At 36.3% G+C, this 20519-nt stretch overlaps 1 pseudogene; it reads right to left on the bottom strand.

The window, feature by feature from the left end:
• Positions 1-5427: 5427 nt before the first annotated feature.
• LOC122341345 overlaps positions 5428-20519 on the bottom strand; it is a 34572-nt pseudogene continuing 19480 nt past the window's right edge.

Raw genomic sequence — 20519 nt, 5'->3', positions numbered from 1 at the left:
AGGCTGTTTCTAATAAAGCACATGGGTGTGCTTTGTGCTGTGGTTTGGCAAACATTTGGTCCAAACATATTTTGTAGTCTATGCTCTTCTGTCACTTTCAAACTTTTTTGACAGAATTTAAAAAAGTTCTCACTTCCCATAGAGATGAAGTGACATGGCCAACTTTTTGGCAAATGTCTTTTAGAAAAGTGAAAGACTGTTGAATTATTTAATAATATTACATCTGGAATTGTTTCTGTCGATTTATTTGTTGCCTTCACGCTGAAAGAACAATGCAAGAATAAAGTTCAAATGTGCACGCTGCTAAAAGACCAATAAAGTTGTATTATGCCTGCTTGAATTCTCAGCAAAGCAAATTTCACATAGTTTTACAGAAGGAATCTGATGCTTGGCCCATGTTGTTACTGGGGTGCAGATCTTAAGGGCTTTGTTTTGGTTCATGTGTATTGGCGAGGTCTGGATTTGGGGCTAATATTAGTTATGAAGCCTCTAAGGGCCATGTAGAGGTTCAACCACTGAATAAATTCAACCATGGATCACGAGTTTGGTGCCTGATTCATGTTTCCCAGGGTATTCACATGACAAATCAAAACAGGGTGTCTAAAAATTTAATTATGGGTATTTTTTCCTTCAGACAACATCAATCATTGGTCAGAACAATCTGAGTAATAAGGGTCAGACTCACTCACTAGTGTGACCACACTGAAGTCATTAGCATTTAGATGTTTGATGTTTTATATAAGCCATGATATGATATTGGCATAAAATCTTGTCAATCTTGCCAGGTGTTAAAATCCTGTATGTTGGGAAAATCACATCTAATAATGGAAATAGACTGTGTCGTAGCAGTCATATTTGGTTTTATTTAATAGAATTCTAATGCTTTCATTTCTTGTTTACATAAGTGTACTGTCATAACAACTCCAGGAAACAGTTTACACAATGCAGTGTACAGCATGGATTACGTACAGAGAACATTCAGCTCTATTGCAGGCCGAACAGGGGAATTGATTTTATAAAGCATCATGTGGAGGTTCTTCCTAATGTCTAAGTCGAGTCTCTTAAATGTGATATAGTCTTTATTTGAATTAATATTTAATGTACAATCCCTTTTTATATCAACATATCTGTAAAACACAAAATGTATCAAATGTTGCCAATTTTAGGCTTATGGGTAAAGAGATAAAAGACTTGTAAATCAGGTTGCACTGTGAGTTAAATGCATAGAGTGGTCTGATGTGAATTATCAGCGACATTTATATGATACTTTCAGTTTTTGGGAGGGTGTATTATATATTCTCACAATGGGATGGACATAACTCATAAGGTATGTGTCTTTTTACACTGCAAAAAAAAGCAAAACAAAAATAACTTAATTCTTAATCAGTCTTTTTGTCTTCTTTTCCAATAGAGTAAGCATTCCAAATATGTAAGCATTTCTTAAAGCAAAATAAAACCGTTTTCAGAGAATATATTTATTTACTGCGTGGTTTATGCTTAAAACAAAAGAAAAAGCATATATATATATATATATATATATATATATATATATATATATATATATATATATATATATATATATGCAAATTATGTAAGACACGTCATTCAGCATAAATTCTCTGAAAATGTTTTGTTTTTCAAGCAATGATCTTTAGATGTTTTGCCTGTAAACAACACAAAATCCTAAATAAGAAGGAGGTTTTTTTTCTTTCTTTTTTTTTTTTTTTTACAGTGTAGGTATTTTCAGAAACAGAATAATACATAATTCACCTGGAACTATTTACCTGGATAATGACATATTATTTTGAAATCCTCATCAACATATTATTATAACTAAAGATTAACAAGATTAAAAACAAAGGCAAAAAATCTATCACATACACTTAACACAGAACACACAGGCAAAATAGATAACATAAACATTTGACATGAAATGAAACTTTTTGAACACTGCTCAAAGACACCTGACAAAATCCACAGGCACTTTCTGGTGATGGACACTCTTTGAGTGTTCAAATTCAATCAGTTTTAAGTGCTACTGAAAGTAAACTGTCTCTATAAAATACTGTTCTCAAAGAATAAATCTATTTGAAATTTAAAAAAAAAAAAATCTGTTTATAAAAAAAATTAAGAATTACTGAAGTAGAAGTGATGAAAGATGGAGAGACAATGGTGGAGTTTTTAGTATGTGAATATATTGCAAACAAGTTTTCTTTTCATCTGATACACTTTCTGGCTGACAAGTGTATTTATAACCATTTAAATGGACATTTTAATGTGAAGGTGTTTTATGTATGGCAACTTTGGCACATTCCAGGGAACCGATTCAAGACTCCATCCACCTGTTAACTTCAATTGTTTTAGAAGCTTACTGATTGATTGATGCATAGGCTCCTTGTAGATGCCAAGCACAGGGCGTCTGGTTTATATGTGAAACACATGGTAAATTGCCTTCCCTTACACTTATATTCTCAGAACACATTAGGACAACCAATCAATTTATCATTTTATGAAAATATAGCCACGTTTTCGATATATTATACTCAAATCACCACCCCCTGAGAAGCGTCAATCACTCAGAATTCTATTGTATTGTCATCCCAACTCTCTCTATTTGATGTCTGCCAACTTCTCTGCTCTGTGTTAAGAATCAAAGCCTGGGATAAACACAAGCGCGAGTCTGTTCTCAGCGCTTTTCCCGCAGACAGACAGAGATCTTATCTTGATCTCATCAGGTTCTCTCAAGTAGGCTAATATCAGAACAAACATCAGCGAAGTGCCCCACGAGTGAACGTTCAACCTATGATGTGCATTAAACACTAGCATGCCAGCAACTCCAGAAGCCAATGATATGCTTCGCTGCCTGATTTAATGGAAAGCACAGCTCCAGGGGAGATGCACGCTACTAAAGCCATATAAAAGCTGATGGAGCCAACAACCTGCCTGCCAAAAAAGGAGGCAGGAGGCAGCGATGTTCCACCGACTCATATATCAAACTTTAAGGTAATGCATGACTTCAAGTAGGAACTGAATTAGAGTCTAATGACCAGTCAGTAACTTGCATTGAGTACAGGAATAATGGCCATACTGGAAAATACAGCTTAAGCTGGTTGTTTTTTTTGAAGATGGTAGTCAGAAAACCACAAAGAAACAGCTACCAGCTTAAGGAGATCAAAGCTGGCTGGCGGGTGAACCAGTTAAACTGGCGATGTTGCAAAAAATAGCAACCTTAAGAAATTAAGATATACCTTAAGATGTATTTGCATGGTCTTGTTGTGTCAAAGTGTGATTTCCTGCAGATGTACACTCTTAAAAATAAAGTTTTTTTAATGGTTCCATTAAGAACCTTTACCTTTTATGGAACCTTTTAATTGCACAAAATGTTCTTTTAAAAGTCTTTTAAGGGGAAAGGTTTTTTTTTTATTTAGAGTTTAAGTAACACTAAAGGTTCTTTGGGAAGCCAAAATCATTCTTCAGTTGCATTACTGTGAAACATCTTTTGGAAGACATTATTTTTAAGAGTGTGGGAATATTAGTGGAGCTGAGAGCAGAAAAGTTGGATGCTGAGTCCCAGAATGGAGAGGCATAGCTCCAGGAAGTGAATCTGAGCAGTGTGGATCCCGGGAGAGTGTACTGACTGTGGGAAGAAAAACGAAAAGCTTCAGGGCTAATTACGACCTGCCTGACAGGAATGTCTCACTAATGCCTTTCATGTTTATTCCATAGCCTGACAGTGAGGGCATTAGAAATGCAACGAAAGACAGTCCATTATATATTGCGTGTGTGGCTACGCTATGGAATATCTGTGTCAAGTTCTAATGTCTATTTATGGATGCAATATTTATTGGATGGATAGAAAACAGGAAGCAAAGACTATTTTTAGTTGTTCTGTTTTTTGTTAACTCGTTTGTTAGGTTAAACCTTTTCGATTTACCTTAAAGCTTATATAATAATGTTAAGGAACATTTTATTGCCTCTTTGTCCAGGTCAGTGAAGCATCCTTAAACCAGCTCTCAAGCTCATGACTGCTGAGATGGTTGAGTAATTCAAACCACATTATAGCATCTAAATCTGCATCAGCATTCATGGAATGAATCATGTAACCAAGACAAAGAATGAGAAAGAAAGAAAGAGCAAATGGGGCAATAAAAGATGAAGAAAACCGAGACAGATGATTCATCAAGAGCTACAGTAAAAATCATTGATTGTAGAGTCTTTTTAATTTTTTTTAGTTTAAGGCTTGTGAGACTTAAGTTAGTGTAGTTATTGGTTATTCATATGACAACATTTGAAGTTCTGAAGTATCTTAATATTAGCAAAATAGTATAATTTGTGTTTACTAAATAGTTAAGACAGAATTATTGAGGTGGTCGATAAGGTTTGCTCAGAAGTACTCAAAGAATCATTACTGGGTCATTACCAAACCTGTGCTGCTAAATTGAATTTGAACCAAATCCTAACAAACCTGAATTAATGGTAGGACATAAACATGGTGGTTACTTCTAGGAGTGCATGATGGCATGAAAATAGTTGTGTAGCTCTTTGAATCCTGGTTTCTCTTTGCACTGTGACTCAGATTTCTGAAGAGGTAGGCGAGAAGATCTAGGCATGAAACCTAAGCTGCAGTAACTAGAGGAAGGCAGGAATATGACACGCTATGTGTGTGTTTTATAGAGAAAAAGGTTGTGAAAGAGAGAGAAAAAGGAAGGCGAGCTAAGTATAGATCTGAGTCATTACATTATTAAAGGTCAGAAAATGTCACAGTCGTGAGTTGTTGCCCATAAATGCTGACCTGCGATCAGCTGCTTTGAAAGCAGACGGAGACTGGTAGTTCTGCTTTAACTGCATACAACCCCCAAAGTTTTAACACACACCTGAAAATGTGTACAATTCTGATTGAATAAAGGGCCTTGATGTTATAGACAAAATCTATTAATACTTCAAAGATAAGGCAAAAACGAAATCCTTATTAGATCAGGCAGAAGGCTCCAGGAGGAGGAACCATGGTGTGGCTGCTAAATTGCGCGATATCCGTGAAGCCAGTGAATGTGTCTCTTGGCGTCCTCTTGTGAAGCCGGGATGTCCAGAGTTTGTGTCACAAGGGCCAATTATACATCTGAGAAACCCAGTATATGCTAAACATTCATCAGAGTTTGTGGTGGGTTTCAGTATACATTATGGTGAACTTTCTTAATAGGCTTTTGTTTATTTAGAAGTAGCTGTTTAAAGCCAGTGAGTCTGATCGTTGATGTGGATCCATTGGTGCTGTTGAACCAGCTCATCAACAAATCATCCGTGCTGGGTTCAAAAGAATCAAAGATCTTGTCTCTCGTCCCTTGCTGGATGGCCATCATGGCTTCGCTCCTCCTTTCTCCTCTATCTGCTTCCTTGTTTCCTTCACTCCAACCTCTCATCCTCTCTTTATTGTTATTTTGATAACATAGCACCCTCTTCCTCACTGGTTAGGCCTGAGGTGGGGGAGTCAGGCTGAGCCCCTCCATCCACTCTCACCACTAAAGGAATAAAGAGAAAGAAAATGTTAGTGGTTCATGGTTAAATACTTCAAGCAGTCAGAGACTATAATTCATTATTTACTTATATGTTATGTAGTCATTTTAATCATTTTTTCTTTGTCTTTGACAAATCATTTTAGCGAATTCTTTGGTTAATTCAATGAATTAATTTGAAAAAACGTGTTTGTTTATTCATTTGTTTGTTTGTTTTTATACAACAGTAATATTGTTCATTTTTATTGAAATTTAAAAAACTCCGATCTATATTAATATATTTTGATTTGTACTTTATTGTTTGAATTTTCATCATCATTACTGCAGTCTTCAGCATCACATGCTCCTTCAGAAGTCAGATGGGAAGGTAGTAAGATTAGAAGTAGTAAGCAATTTATTTATTTTTATTTTTTTGCTAGTGTAGATCATTTTCAAAACCGTGGTTTGAAGCTTCTTTGACTAATGAATAACTTAAAGCAATATCACAGTAATCTTTTTAAAAGTGAACATTGAATATAACAGAATATTACTCTATGGGCGCTTCCAATTTATTCTAACAATGTTTGACATCTGTGTTGACTAGTCATGGATCGCACAACTTTAGTTATGAATATAGATGACAATAAAACATTATCTGTGCATGAATATTACCCTTTAAATATTGTTGGTGTCAACTAAATAAACCTTTACAGTGAAATATGATTAACTTATTAATATTATTCCCTTATATAAGAGCATTACCTCATGTCAAGCGAAGTACTGAAAACTTTTTCTCACTACATAACTTGCAGGTTCTGTTTTTAGCAGAGTTGAGGAGATCAGCGAGCAGCGAGCAGTCCCCCTGGAGCTCTGAGCATCCCGTTCCCCTCTGCCTGCCCTAACCATTTAACTGCAATCACTACTACATTCAGCCTGAGACACAAATGCCTCATTTTCCCACTAACCCTTCAATCTGTTGTCAATTGTGGGATGCCATGGAAACAGTTCCGGAATGCTGCAAGAAGGCTTTTAGTTCTGAGGTACCGCTTTGTGTCTGGAGCAATTCAGAGCTGTGCCATTTGTCTGATACCAAATTAAAAAAAAACACCTTTTTCTCATCTTGTATATGACATCATAGCAGTCTATGGAGAAAAATGTAGCCAAAACCACCCACTGGAAGCGACAAAGTCTTCTGTTTAATTAGAAGACAATTAGATATATAAAGTAAACTGCATATGTACACTATTTACAAAAAAATGTAAAAGGTAAAAAAAAAAAAAAAAATTCCTTAGCTAGCTGCTGCTCAATAAAAACAAATTTTGATTTAAATGTTGATTTAAGACAAATTGTCAATCAAACTGGAGGTTGTATATCATATTGTATTCACACTTTCTGTCAAACCTGGAAATGCTACAGTCTTTTGTCCCATGAGGGGCGTCCTACATTTTCAGTGTCCTCAGTGGGGGAATGCAGTATTTTGAAATCGCATTCTCTCGGCCCATCGAGGTAGTTCTGACCAAACGTTGTGCTCAAGAGCAAGTGTGAGAAAATGTGCGTAGGCAAACAGTCAGCATAGTATTTCAATGTGGCTTCTTCTGTCATAGTTAAACATAGTTAGACTAAGTTTTACACATTATATGAAAAGGCACATAATAAGTAACAGACTGTTTGAGATTTTGACTCAAACTCCCACGGATAGAAAATTCTTAAACTGTATCGAATGTGAATAGTGAGAGATGTGAGGGACACGTGCTTTTAAAAGGACAGTTCACCTTTGTGTCATTCCAAATCTGTAACTGAAATATTTTAGTATTTCACAGAAGAATGTAAGTCATACAGGTAGGCAAAATCTCCAAATGTCAGTGTTAAACCTGCACTGACAGAAGAGAAAATGGGGCATTTGGATGGATGAGAATGAATCAGAAAGGTATATATAGAAAAGAAAAAGAGCATAGCGTAATATCAAAAAGAAAACAGAATGCCTGAAATTTGCTATGTTTCATGCCGTATTGCCAGCCTTCGACCAGCTCAAATGACGCACAACCGCTGAATTGTCCCGACTCTCGATTAGCGGCTCAGACCTTGGCAGATGGCGTGACTGATCTTCATGTTGAGCAAAGAGTGGATCCATGCGATCACAAGTGCCCAAACTGAAGAGGACTGAATTCCTTTAAAAAATTAAATACCCTTTCACCTTCATCCATCTCCTCTGATATCCACTCATCCATTCGTTCGTTCCCCAGAGTCTAGTGAAAGCTTGGATAAGTAAGAGCTGCTAGAGAGTGACAGAGAGGAAGGGAGAAAAAAAATACTGGCATACTAACACTAACTGATGACGCTCTTTTGGTAACTCCTCCTGAACTACTGGAAAAGCACATTTACACCAGCTAATCAAATTATTTGTCACTTCTAATTGACAGCAACAGACAACAGAGACCAGTGACTCTAACTAAGACTAAAATGAAGAGATATGTACAGACAGGAACTGCTGATTCTGCAGCACATTCACTGGCCTCTTGGGTGCTTTAACAAGCTCGCCCTATTAGCTAAAAAAATACATCTGCACACATTTCTGAACACACCATGTGGGTTGTCTAAACCTTTTAATGATTCCGTAGAAGCAGCGGCAAACATTTGTAGCTGATGCTTATTAGCAGCTTGTTGGTAGATCAAAAACGCAGGCACTGGCGCACGGTAGGTCTAAAGTCGTCCTGCTATTTGTCATACAACAGCTCCTAATGAGCCAGTCTTACTGTCAGACTGTCTGGTCAGTTCATATTTTCTAGCCTTAAACAGACCGCCTGTGCTCACTGACCATCTAAAGTATTTTGCACACAAAACTAGACAGAAAACCCCCCCGCTGCAGCTTCAATTCTATTTCATTTCCTATTTTAGATAAACCTATCCATAAATGACATGTAAAAACTAAAATTTATTGTTTACTTGTGATCTTGGCCAAAATGAGATGCAATTAGGCAAAAGTCTGGCAATGTGAGATGGAAACCGACACTGACGTTATTAGAGAGGCATATAGAGACATTTGTCAATTTTAAACACCATAGTTAATTGTATTCAAAAAGTGGACAAACATCTTTCAAAATGATGAAATAAAAATATATGTACTGTTTAAGGAGACGGATGCTGTGATGGAAGATTCAAACGTCAAATTGAACCCTAAAAGTGTGGAGATTGAGGACTGAAGCTTTAGACAGAGAGACACTTGCCACTAATTTGTTTACAACTGGTGCCCGTGTGTTAACAGTAGCCATGTCTGAGAAACTGGGGTTGCCAGAAAAGCCTGATGGAAAAATCACACGTGTTCTGGCTGATATTGTTGCATTATGTGTGTGAATGCATCTGTGAATTTGTGTGTGTGTGTTTGACTGACAGAATTTGCCACTGTGATCCCGAGGGACTCAAAGCAGACAGTGAAGTGAAAGAGAGCAAACAAATGTTGATGAGAAGATAAATTACACAGAGATGAACTAAAAGGTGTGTGAATCTGTGTGAAAAATTTATCGGGAACATCTTAAGGCCTTGACTCCAAAATGAAAAATGAAATGAAAATGAAAATCTATTTATTTACCCTCGTTTCGTTCCAAACTGTTTTGGTTATGACTGACTTACCATTATATAAAAAAAAACTTAATATTACTGAAGAATATATGATTGTGAGTAAATGATGACAGAATTAGCCTTTTGAGGCAAATCGATAGTTTAAACACATAATTTTCATTGCTGTGTGTGAGAGAAAAAATACTTATACATGTCTCTGTTTGATTTACTGTATTTTCAATATGCTGATTTTAGTGTGTGTGTACAGTGCATATTTATGATGTACATATACATACACACGTATATATAAAATATATGAAGTTTCTATATTAGATGTATGTAGATATAAAATTTAATTATATGAATGTAAATGTATACATGTATTTTTTTTTTATTATTAATGGATGTGTGTGTCTTTATACATACATAATAAATACACAAAGTATTTACACATGTATTATCTAAACAAAAACTTTTATTTTGGATGAGATTAATTGCATGTAATAAATCTTAAAAGTAGTGTCAGCTTTGACACAATATTGAGAACTTTGGGAGAACATGGTTAAATGTGATTTCACACATTATTATTGTCTTGATGCAATGTGCAAATGTGACCTGGCTGTGTTTTGTTGTATCCTGGCCTGTGTGATGGTGTTGTTTCTAGGGTCTGCTTCACATTCCTGACACTCTTGTTTTTGTTTTCTTCTTTCTTTGCAAAGGTTGCATCTCCTCCCCTCCCGAACCCATCACTATTCACCACCCAGCTCCCATGATGCACTGCTGCACCCTCTCAAGAACGTGATAAGTCTCATCTCCAAAACTCAAGACTGTCTTTTTCTCTCTCGTCTAAATCAGGTTTGAACTCAGTAGTCTGATAACTTCTTTCATAAATGCCTGTGCTGATGTCCTTCTTGATTTTTCTTTTTCTTTCTTTCTTTCTCTTTCTTTCTTTCTTTCTTTCTTTCTTTCTTTCTTTCTTTCTTTTCTTCCGGAAGCTAATATATGTATGTCAGGTTAACATAATGCCCTTGGCTCAAAGAGCCATTTTCAATAAATGAAAATGAAAATGCTGCTATTTATTTATTCATTAAGAAGGTGCTTTTATCTGTAATGATTCACTCAGGCCAGTACTCTCTCTCTCTCTCTCTCACAGACACACACACACACACACACACACACACACACACACTGTAGTGTGGAACATTAGATATTGACATTTTAATATTTAATAAACTGTTCTGTACTAACTTCTTTTTGTAAACAGACTATACTGATGCCATTATTATGATCTTTTATTTCTCCGTACTGTGATATATGCAGGCCTTATTCGCAAAGAAAAAACCAGTGGGTCTCATTCAATAATAGTTGTGTATACGTTTTTGTATGTATTCAAACATTCAAGCTTCTTATGAAAACTTTCCGCCAAATTCACAATATGTGTGTACGCACATGGCTTTTTCTTAAACTCGTTCTTCTGTTCATGAATTTGGAGTCTTCTAAATGAGCTCCCGCCTGCACAAGGTTAGTAATGTTTAGTGAATGAGACCAGCGATCAGTTCTTCCTCAAAAGCACCAGTTAAAGATTAGTTCACTTCCAGGATGAAAGAATTCCTAATAATTTACTCAGCCCTATGGTGTTTTTCTTTCTTCAAAAAGCACTTTTTTGAAGGAAAACATTGCAGATTTTTCTCCATATAGTGGACTTCAAAAAGAAGATCAATGGGCTGAAGGTCCAAACTGTAGTGTCAATGCAGCTTCAAAGGGCTCTTTGGCATCTCTGGCCAGAGTCTATATATATAGCTAGAGTTATTTTGTAAATGAATCAAAATAACCCAACTATGGTTTGATTAAGATAAATTTGGAATGCACAATGAAAAAGCATACGTTTTGAAACAGTTATCTGTTTTGCAAATTAACTCATCGTATGTTGTTTTAGACATTTTATGCTCTTATGTTGCAGGATTTTCTTTTATTTAAGTTTTGTTTTTATTATCTATTTTTATTATCTATTTTTTTCATAATTGTATTATTTTAGGATCTACTGGTGGCAAAAAAACTTGAAATGTGTTTTTGTACAGAACCAAGTTCAGTTCCAGCTGAGACCATTTGTCCCGGTGAAGATGTTTAACATCCTTCCTGCGCTTTGCAGCAGGTTGAATCAACATGACCACTTTATTGTTGAGCAGTAATCCCTCCTGTCTCGTCCCCATGGCGTCCAGAACCAGTGGACTATAATCTCCCCGTCTCGTGCTCTTTTAAATATTATTGAACAGTACACAACTGATTTAGAGATTTCCCTGGAATGTATGAAAGTATGTCTTGGGTATATTTTCAGGGTTTGTGCGTGTATGTCTATGCAGTTCTCGACTTGTGTGTTCCTTTCAAGATCTGAATGATAAACGTGTCAGCTCTGTCATCCACACTGAGCCTTACATGGAAAAGCCAAGTGAATAAGATAGTGGAAGGTAAAAAAGATATGAGAGCGAATGGAGAGATGAGACGAGGGGAAAGAGATACTAAAGATACACACATTTGTAAAATACATAGTACAAAGCCACATTGGCTCAACTAATAGCTTGCATTTAAGGGCGATGTGTTTGAAACTAACTTTCCGTTATTTAGACTGGTTTCTCTTGTGATCTTACCGATTTGCTCTGCTGCATGCAGCTGTGTGTGGGCCTGCGCCTGCGTCCTGCGCTCACGCTTGCTGCTCCTGCAGGCTCTGGCTGTCCACTGAGATGCCGCTGTCGCTGTGCAGCTTCTCTCCCTCTGGAGATGGTGTCTGATTGGCTGTGGCCGCGCGATTATTAGCTGCCTGTTTATTCTGCTTGCAGCTGTTCCACCTGGAAGGCACAGATGCACATGTAGAGTACAAATGAATGTAATGAGTGAGAGGAAAGCATCAGCAGTTTGCCATTTCAACAACAAAACATATGTTTGCACAGTAGTTTTATTATATGTATGCATAACATGTGTCTTTATGATCATTTTTCTCAATGTAATTAATTTTTATTTAGTTTAGTTTGTTGTGATTAAGTTAATATAAATAACACAAAGTCATTATTAAAATAGTATTATTAAAAGTATTATTAAAACAATAATCTAAAAATGACTTAACCATTGTGCTACCTGATTTAGTGCTTTCAGTCAAAACACATTACATTAAGCCTTTATGTATAATGCATTATACAGGGTTATTAAAAGGTATAATGCATTACAATTATTCATAATGTGCATTGTAATACATGATATCTTGTCGGAAATAAGTACAACTGAATTTAAGAGTTGTAATTTATTTACTGTGGTTACAATTATTCATGAGAAACAATGTACAATGCATTAAAAGGTGCATTACAAGGCATAATTGATGCATTACAAAAATACTTTTAGAATGCATTATACATAAAGGCTTTAGGGCCTTGTAAGTTCTCATTATGCTCTATTATCACCAAATCATGCAATCAATCTTTTTGTCAGCTTGTTTAGAACAGGTTTTGTATTTTGTACGTTGAGCTCATACACCTTCATTTTTAATAGAAAAGGCATTTTGGGACAATTGTGTCAGAATTCACATAAAAACAAAGATTCCAAAGAGAAATGAAAATAAAACAAGTGGAGATAAAGTGAGTAAAGTCACTAAATTTCAGCACAATGTGATAGCATTAAGGAAAAAGAACATCCTCTCGGGTCAAAATGACGAACACGGCAAAAATCCAGGATAAGTACAAATTAAGACCAGGCCTGAATCATTCACCACATATTACTGTCCTCGATCATTTCAATCTGGTCTTACGTCTTTAATTATTTTTTCCTCTCTATTGCTCACCTCTTGAAAATGATGTAAGCCAGGAGACCGACTACGACCGCTGCAAGGATGGGGCAGTAGATGGGAATCAGGTTCTCGTTCAGCCCTCTGCCAATGAAATGAGGGGAGCTGGGTTTGGGCGTGGTGGCGTCCCCTCGGGGTTGGGGCTCCACAAACGGTTCGGATCAGTGACGAATGAGCTGGAATCACTAGTGGAAGCTGGATAGGTAGGACTCAATGGATCTAGAATAGAAAGAAAGACAATAGCACATACATCATCTTTGAAAGACTGGACATAGATGCAAACTAAGGGGCTGCTTCTGTTACATCCGAACTGAATTCACACTATTTATGTCATTTAAAATGCAAATGGGATATTGAACCGAACCTAATGAGACTGTTAGTAGAAGCTGTGAAATTGACCAATGGCTGTCTGGATGGTGTTATATGATATATAGCTTTTTTCATCCACTAAAGGCACTATTTGTCTTTTTTATCTTTCTTCCTCTCTCTATTGATTGGATGCATAATTTATACAAAGGCAACCCCCCATAAACTCTTTACAGCTCCCACTAGAGCACAGCTATGGCCATCCGCTTTTTCAGAGGCCTTCGTGGATTTGAAGTATTTTTACTATTCATTTTCTTCATAATAATTAAAACCGAAATGAACCAGTTCAGAGATTAATCACATTACCAACTTTAGGTTTAATTTGAGGTACTTAAAACTATTAATAATACATTACTCATCCAATGAAGCTTTGCAAATGATGGTGCAATGTAAAGCTATTGACTTTAAGTCATGAATGCAGTAAGTTTTAATAGAAAGCTAAATAAATATCTCTATGGAGGAAATAAATAAATGACTTTTACCTATAGAACCCAACTGTTGTAACTTATACACAAGCAACATTCCTTTGTTTTACTGTTGAACTCTTCAAGAGTCCAGAATCAGTAGAGATTGTTATGGTTCATATCTTTCATGGCTGTAAAATTGGTGGTGACAGGGTTCGATCTGGCTCAACAGGAGGTCTTCACGTTTCCATGACCTTCTAAAACATTCTCGTTCTCATCTGAACTATTCCAGAGCAGCCACATGCGTGACTGATTGAGCAGTGCTGAAAATCTGAACCCTTTTGCAAGACATTTGGTTTGATTCGCAAGTAGCTTCAGCTAAAAGGAGGAAATAAAATTGAAGGTGCCGTTTACGTGCTCTTGATTAACATGGACGGAAGCATTTAGGATCTGGACACTGCTCTTAATCTTGCCTTTGATCTCACCACAGTATGAAAATTCCACTCACGTTGGTTATAGACCAGCCACTGTGTTCTAAAAGCCAAACATCACTCTAAAAGTCTTCCCAGAGATATCTTTACAGATGTGGTGTGGACCTCCCTATAGACCTTAGGGTAGCGCACAAATGAAAATGAGACTGTGAGGAATAGATGTTCAGTGAGAGGTCATTACTATAAAAACTTCCTGTAAGTTTCAGAACTCAAAACTTTAGTTAGTTGTTAGTCTAAAACAGCTTATATTGAAGGCAGTCAGCATAATGACAGCTCATGGAATGTGTTACTGTAATAGTGATGCGATGAATTAATGTCATGATGGATACACCACCTCCGCAGAAGAAGATCAACGCCTGCTTCTACATCACTGCTTGTTTAGCCCCACCCCAACCAATTCACGCACACAGTAGATAAATGACAAGAGCGGCAAAATAAAGATCTGTACGAAAACCAAACAATACACCCTATTTGATCAACTTAATTTTTAATGAAGTTCCAGACCACGTCCGTTAAACCTTGGTTCTTAGTTCAGTTAATTTTGGCACAAAACAAGGCATAATTCAACACAGGATTTTCAGAAAGGTTAATATTAAAAGATGATGCTGTGACAGTAATGTCTCAACACAGGTGTGAGCACGCTAACGTTTGCTTTGTCTGTTATTACAGAGCATTAGATATGCGCTATTTGTAGTATTTCTTCATTTTTTAACCTGTGATTTTTAATCACATCAGAATTTAGGATGTCAAACACACACAACTATTTGCCAATCATAGTAGTGGGCTTCTAAACGACACTGTGATGTGAAACTCTTGATAACATTAGAAGTGGACCTGATTAATAGCTATTGTTATCATTAGAGTTATCAACCTTTTTTGAACCAGCTGGTAAAAGTTACTCTGTTCCACAACTACTATCTTATTGTTTTGTAGTACATGAAGTGTCTGTAAAATACGAGTCACGTTTGAATATTAAAGTCATAATGAAAGTGACTTTGTGTTGTGAGCTGTTTAACAATTAATTCAAGACCATTGTTTTCTAGATTTTTGGTTAGCAGACATGCACAAGCAGTCTTATCTTTGGCACACCTTTCAAACTTGTGGGCATCTAAAGCCCTCTTTCTTTTCTTTATCCGTCTCTTTCTCTTGCTGTCTCTCCCTCAGTAGCTATCAGACCTCTCCCTGTCTCCTGTCTCCTCCTCCTTTCTTGAAGGAAACATTCATTTGTTTTCCGAACGAGTATGTACTAAAAGTTAAATGATTTCTGAAAGTGCTTTCTCTTTTTTCTTTCCCTGTCTCTTTGATTGAAAACAGAGTACGTGGAAATTGCAATATGTGGATGTGTTTTGAGCCTGACTGAGTTCGAAACCTGAGTGAAAACGAGGCTTTGCTTTTTTGGATGGAGGCTGTAAAACTCACCCAAGCCAAAGGTTAACAATTTCAAATTCTTCTCTTTTTATTTTAAACATTTTCTTTCTTAAGTGGGCGTTTTCGTGACGAGGTGCCAAGTGTGAAGTGCTTGTTAACCTCAGCTGGGCGCCTTATTTAATGAGGAGTCTTTATTCTCCTCTTCTCACAGTGCTGTTTTTTGGAAGGGATTTTAATGCTTATCTGGCAACCCTTTTCAAGTTTGTTATAATGGCTCTCTTTATCTAACAGAAAACACTCTCGAAAGACTGTCACACACACAGCAATCCTTATTCTCTGCTGTGTGTGTGTGTGTGTGGGAGTGTGTGATAGACAGGAGGGGGAACGATAAGAGCCCGATGGGTGTGTGTTTGTGTGTGAACGGATGGATGGCTAAATGAACAGAAGCTTTGCTGTTAAGTGCTCTGATTAGCTGCAGTAATTACACTAGCTGGAGGCATTAACACACGCACACACACACTTATTAATCTGTCCTAAACACGGATTTGTTATTTATATACATATATGTGTATATATATATATATATATATATATATATATATATATATATATATATATATATATATATATATATACACACACACACACACACACACATATATATATATACACACATACACACACACACACACACACACACACACACATATATATATATATATATATAGGTTATTTGTTGTTTTTGTTATCATTTAACATTTTTTATTTAAAATTTGTCTTTTCATTTTAGTTTAGGTTTTGTTAGTTTAAAATTGTTATTTGTATTTTATTTTAGTCAGTTTTAGTTTTTATTTTTATTTTACTTAACAAAAATGTTTTCCTAGTTTTTGTTTTATTTAATGAGAACAACGCTAAGTATGTATTCTGGTCATTCTAATGGTTATAAAAAAAGGTCTGATTCCATGTTGACGTAAAACTTTTTTAGGAAAAAAAATAGAACATTCTGCATAGAAAAGGAGAGGGTTTTTTTCTCTATGTAGTCTTAATACAGCATCTAGTACATTTTTTTGTCTGTTTATCATGTGTGGAGCACCTTTATTGCATATGTGTTTATACTTTATACTGGAGAGCATCTGAGGTTTCTGTTTTTTCAGCAATTTAAGTCAGAGTCCACTCAATATGGCTCAAAACGTCAAAAAGAGTTTTGTTGTTGTTTAATGCAAAGTTTTTGCACTTCTGATATAAGTTTGATACAAGTGTATATGTGTGGCTATATTTCTTATCTGATTTGCTTCAAAAAATAAAGTTAAGGGCTTTGTTAGTTTTGCTGTACAACAGCACAAACAGAAAGAGGAATCTATCTATATGAAGCATAGACTTTTCTCATTCCAGTCAAATATATTATTGAAAAATAGCTGAACACACTCATTATGTCATTATTATGTCATTAAGTTATTATGTACATAAACAAAGATGTGAGAAAATACTTGTGTGACCACTTCTGAACTTATTCTTCTATATCTTTCCTCCAATGTCAATATTCTCTAAATATTCAACATTTGTAACTACCTTTTCTTGAATTTCTGAATATTTAAAAAATAAAACTAATGCAATGAAAAAAGTAAAGTATATGGAGTTACCTAAACCTTTTATCAAAAGCATGTAATCGTGCATGCAGGATACTAAAATAAAACATAATGCATAATGAGTCATATTAAATATGAACAGTTTTCTTTGCCACTGCATCCATCTCTCTGAGCAGTGAGTGACGATGTGAACAAACAATAATGCTTGGAGTGGGAAATGAAACCCGGAGTGGAGTTAGACCAAAACAGCTACGCAATTCTTTGGGAAGACAGGAGAAATTGCTTTCACTCCACTCACACACTCTGATATGTATCTGTATGTGTGTGGGTGTGTGTGTGTGTGTGTGTGTGTGTGTGTGTGTGTGTGTGTGTGTGTGTGTGTGTGTGTGTGTGTGTGATGCAGTAGCTGCGATAGAGGTCACAGATTGAAACCCGAGAGTAAGAAACTCCAGCGGCCTTATCGATCCAACAAAGGAAAGAGCTCAGCACATCTCTCTCTTTCTGTCACACACACAGACAGACACATGCCACTTCAGTCCGTATGAGCTGCAGGAAATGAATCATGGACCACCAGCGTGGAGAGAGACTGGTCATTCAGGCATGTGTGCCCTTGACAGGCATGTGTGCCCTACTGTGGTCATTCTCATGAAAGAGCTTGTTTTTAATGCGCCAACCTCATCAAAGGGCACAGAAATGACTGACCCACCAGAGAGACGGACATGAAAGGGTCAGAGGTACACAGACAGAGAGCGAGATGGGGAGAGAGAGGCAGGAAAGGTCACGTATAAGGGCATTTTAAGGATGATAATGTGGCGCTCGCAGAGGGTGGTCATCTGTACAGAAAAACACAGGACCTCTATGACTGTGAGTGTGTGTGTGTGTGTGTGTGTGTGTGTGTGTGTGTGTGTGTGTGTGTGTGTGTGTGTGTGTGTGTGAGAGCGCAGAACAAGGCCGCTCTGTGCTGTAACAGTACACACAAGGATGATCATATTATCTTCAGGACAGTGTTGAAACTGTAGTTTCCGATACAAGCTAATAATAAAGTAGTTGAATTACAGTCAAAAGAAAAAGCAGCTTAGTTTTCTACACTATACAAGTTAACTAGAAATAGTGTGCAAACTTAGTTGTATAATTGTGTTAAACTTTATATTAACTGCACGTTATGAATCAATAGATAAGCATTAGTAAATAGTCATTTCATCCTTTATAAAGCATTGTCTCAACAATAATAGTCATTAGTTTATAAATAAGCAGTTCTATAAATACAGATATAAATGCACTGTTCTTGATTTATAGTCATATCTATTACAAAGGAGATTTAAAGGCTTAGTTATCTTCCTAACAGAAAAAATAAACACAACACAGAGGGATACAGATGAATATTTACAGAAATATTTATTTAAAAAAATAAGTAAATAAAAATTGGAACTGTACAACAGTTTTATTTGGTTTCTTTTTCAGACGTTTAATTATCAGTTTTTTAGGATGTGTACAGGTCTTTTTGAAAATCTTTCAGAATATGTCTGCGTTCTGTATCTCTCTGTGTTGTGTTTTTTTTTTTACTTTTCTGTTTTGAAGACAAATGAACCTTTATCACCTTAGTAAATGTGTTACAAGATATAAATAGTCCTCACTTTAGATGAGCTCACACAATTAGATGGCTGTCAACTACTACAGGTTTCATAACTACCAGACCTAAGCATGAACTACAGCAGGAATTTATGTTAATAAAGCATTTATTAACACACTGAGCAACTATTATCATGTGTCTAAATAATGAGATTCATAAATGTACATTTAAATAGTTTATTAATCATTTACTTACACTTTCTAAATGATCCTATCAACCTCTGACAACTACTGTGTACACACAATCATTCACATTTTTTTACTTTCATGGCAAAGCTTTTTTTTTTCTCATAAAACGTTTTTAGTATTATCAGTATTGAAAACAGAGGTGCTGTTTAATATGTTTGTGGGAAAGTGTGATACTTTTTCAGGATGTCAAAGAACAGTTATTAAAGGTTACAATTTACCATCACAATGGTCTTGTCACTTTTGATAAATTTAATAGATCCTTGCTGAGCACATTTTATCATTTCTTTCAAAAACAAAATCCTACCGACCTCTTTTTAGGTCCAGATGTACTGTATGTAAAATAGACATAGACATAGATAAAATTGCATAGAGAAAAATGATTATGTCAAATAATGTGACATGATTTAATTGAAAATACAGTTACGCTAAATACAGTAAAACACACACTGATCTGATAAGTTAACAGGAACACTAGCTGTCACATTTCTGCTCTTTGCCCATTTTTCCCTTACTTGTGTCATTTGTGTCTCATCTCTCTTCTCCTCTCCTCACAGGAAAGAGGCTGATGAGAGTCACTTGAGAGCAGGAACTGCTTCCAGTGAAGCTGAACATGTGTGTGTGTGTGTAACTGACAGCACTTGCAGATGCTTTATGATTTACAGGTTCCATCTGCAGAGTTATCTCTGCTGCACACATTATGCTACACTACAGCAGAGCACTTCAAGGCACACACCTGAAACGCTGTTTTCACAAACGTTCAGTTAGTAAATCTGATAAAAGTGGGTGTTTCGCTGATACCAAAGCATTGCTCTGGGGGGTTTTAGGTTGCTGTTCTGGACTGATCAAAGTTTGCTCTTTAGAAACCATCCATTTTTTGCAAATTTGCTTTTTTGCCACCACACTTTTTCTTTTTTTTTTTTTTTTTGCATTTTTCAGCTGCATTTAAATGTGGTTTGAGTGATCCAATAACAAAGCTGTTCAGGCCCCGTTTACACCTGTAGTTAGCATTGTCCACCTGTGATCAGATTACCTGAGACAGATGTTAATCTGGGTGTGACACACGCATGAACCAAAGGGCCAGGGCTGACACTAAACCCCAAACTGACAGATCCAGCCCACCCAATCCCCGTCAGCTGCAGCAGCCATAATGACCCTCACACACATATAGCCCCGGGCTTCAGACATCAGACGCTCCCGCCGCCCAAGCGCTAGCACACTAATGCAATGACACGCCACATTACATGCCCTCTCTAGCCATGAAAACAGAGCTTTTCTGTGTGTTTAGTTGAGCGTGAGTGTTAAAGAGGTAGAAAAAGGGCCACCATTTCACTTGCTGGCCACAACTAGAGCGTCTCTTTGGTAACCACAGAAACTAACAGAAACAAACATTCTACATTTAATTAGTTTGCAAAGTATGAAGGACGTATTTTAGGGGACATCTTGAAGCGTTACTAGCTAAATAATGACCTCGTGAAATAATACCAAAAGGTGCTCTTTGCTTGGGTTTAACACAACTTTTAGGTCCAAAAAAGAAGAATCCAAGGCCCTTCTTCTGGTCTGAAAAAAGTTAAAAGTTTTATTTTGATAATAAAGTAATATTATCAATCATTTGAAAA

The sequence above is a fragment of the Puntigrus tetrazona genome, chromosome 3 (assembly GCF_018831695.1).
Source record: "Puntigrus tetrazona isolate hp1 chromosome 3, ASM1883169v1, whole genome shotgun sequence".
Lineage (NCBI taxonomy): Eukaryota > Metazoa > Chordata > Actinopteri > Cypriniformes > Cyprinidae > Puntigrus > Puntigrus tetrazona.
The sequence above is the reverse complement of the archived record's forward strand: the minus strand, read 5'-3'. Positions and strand labels throughout refer to the sequence as shown.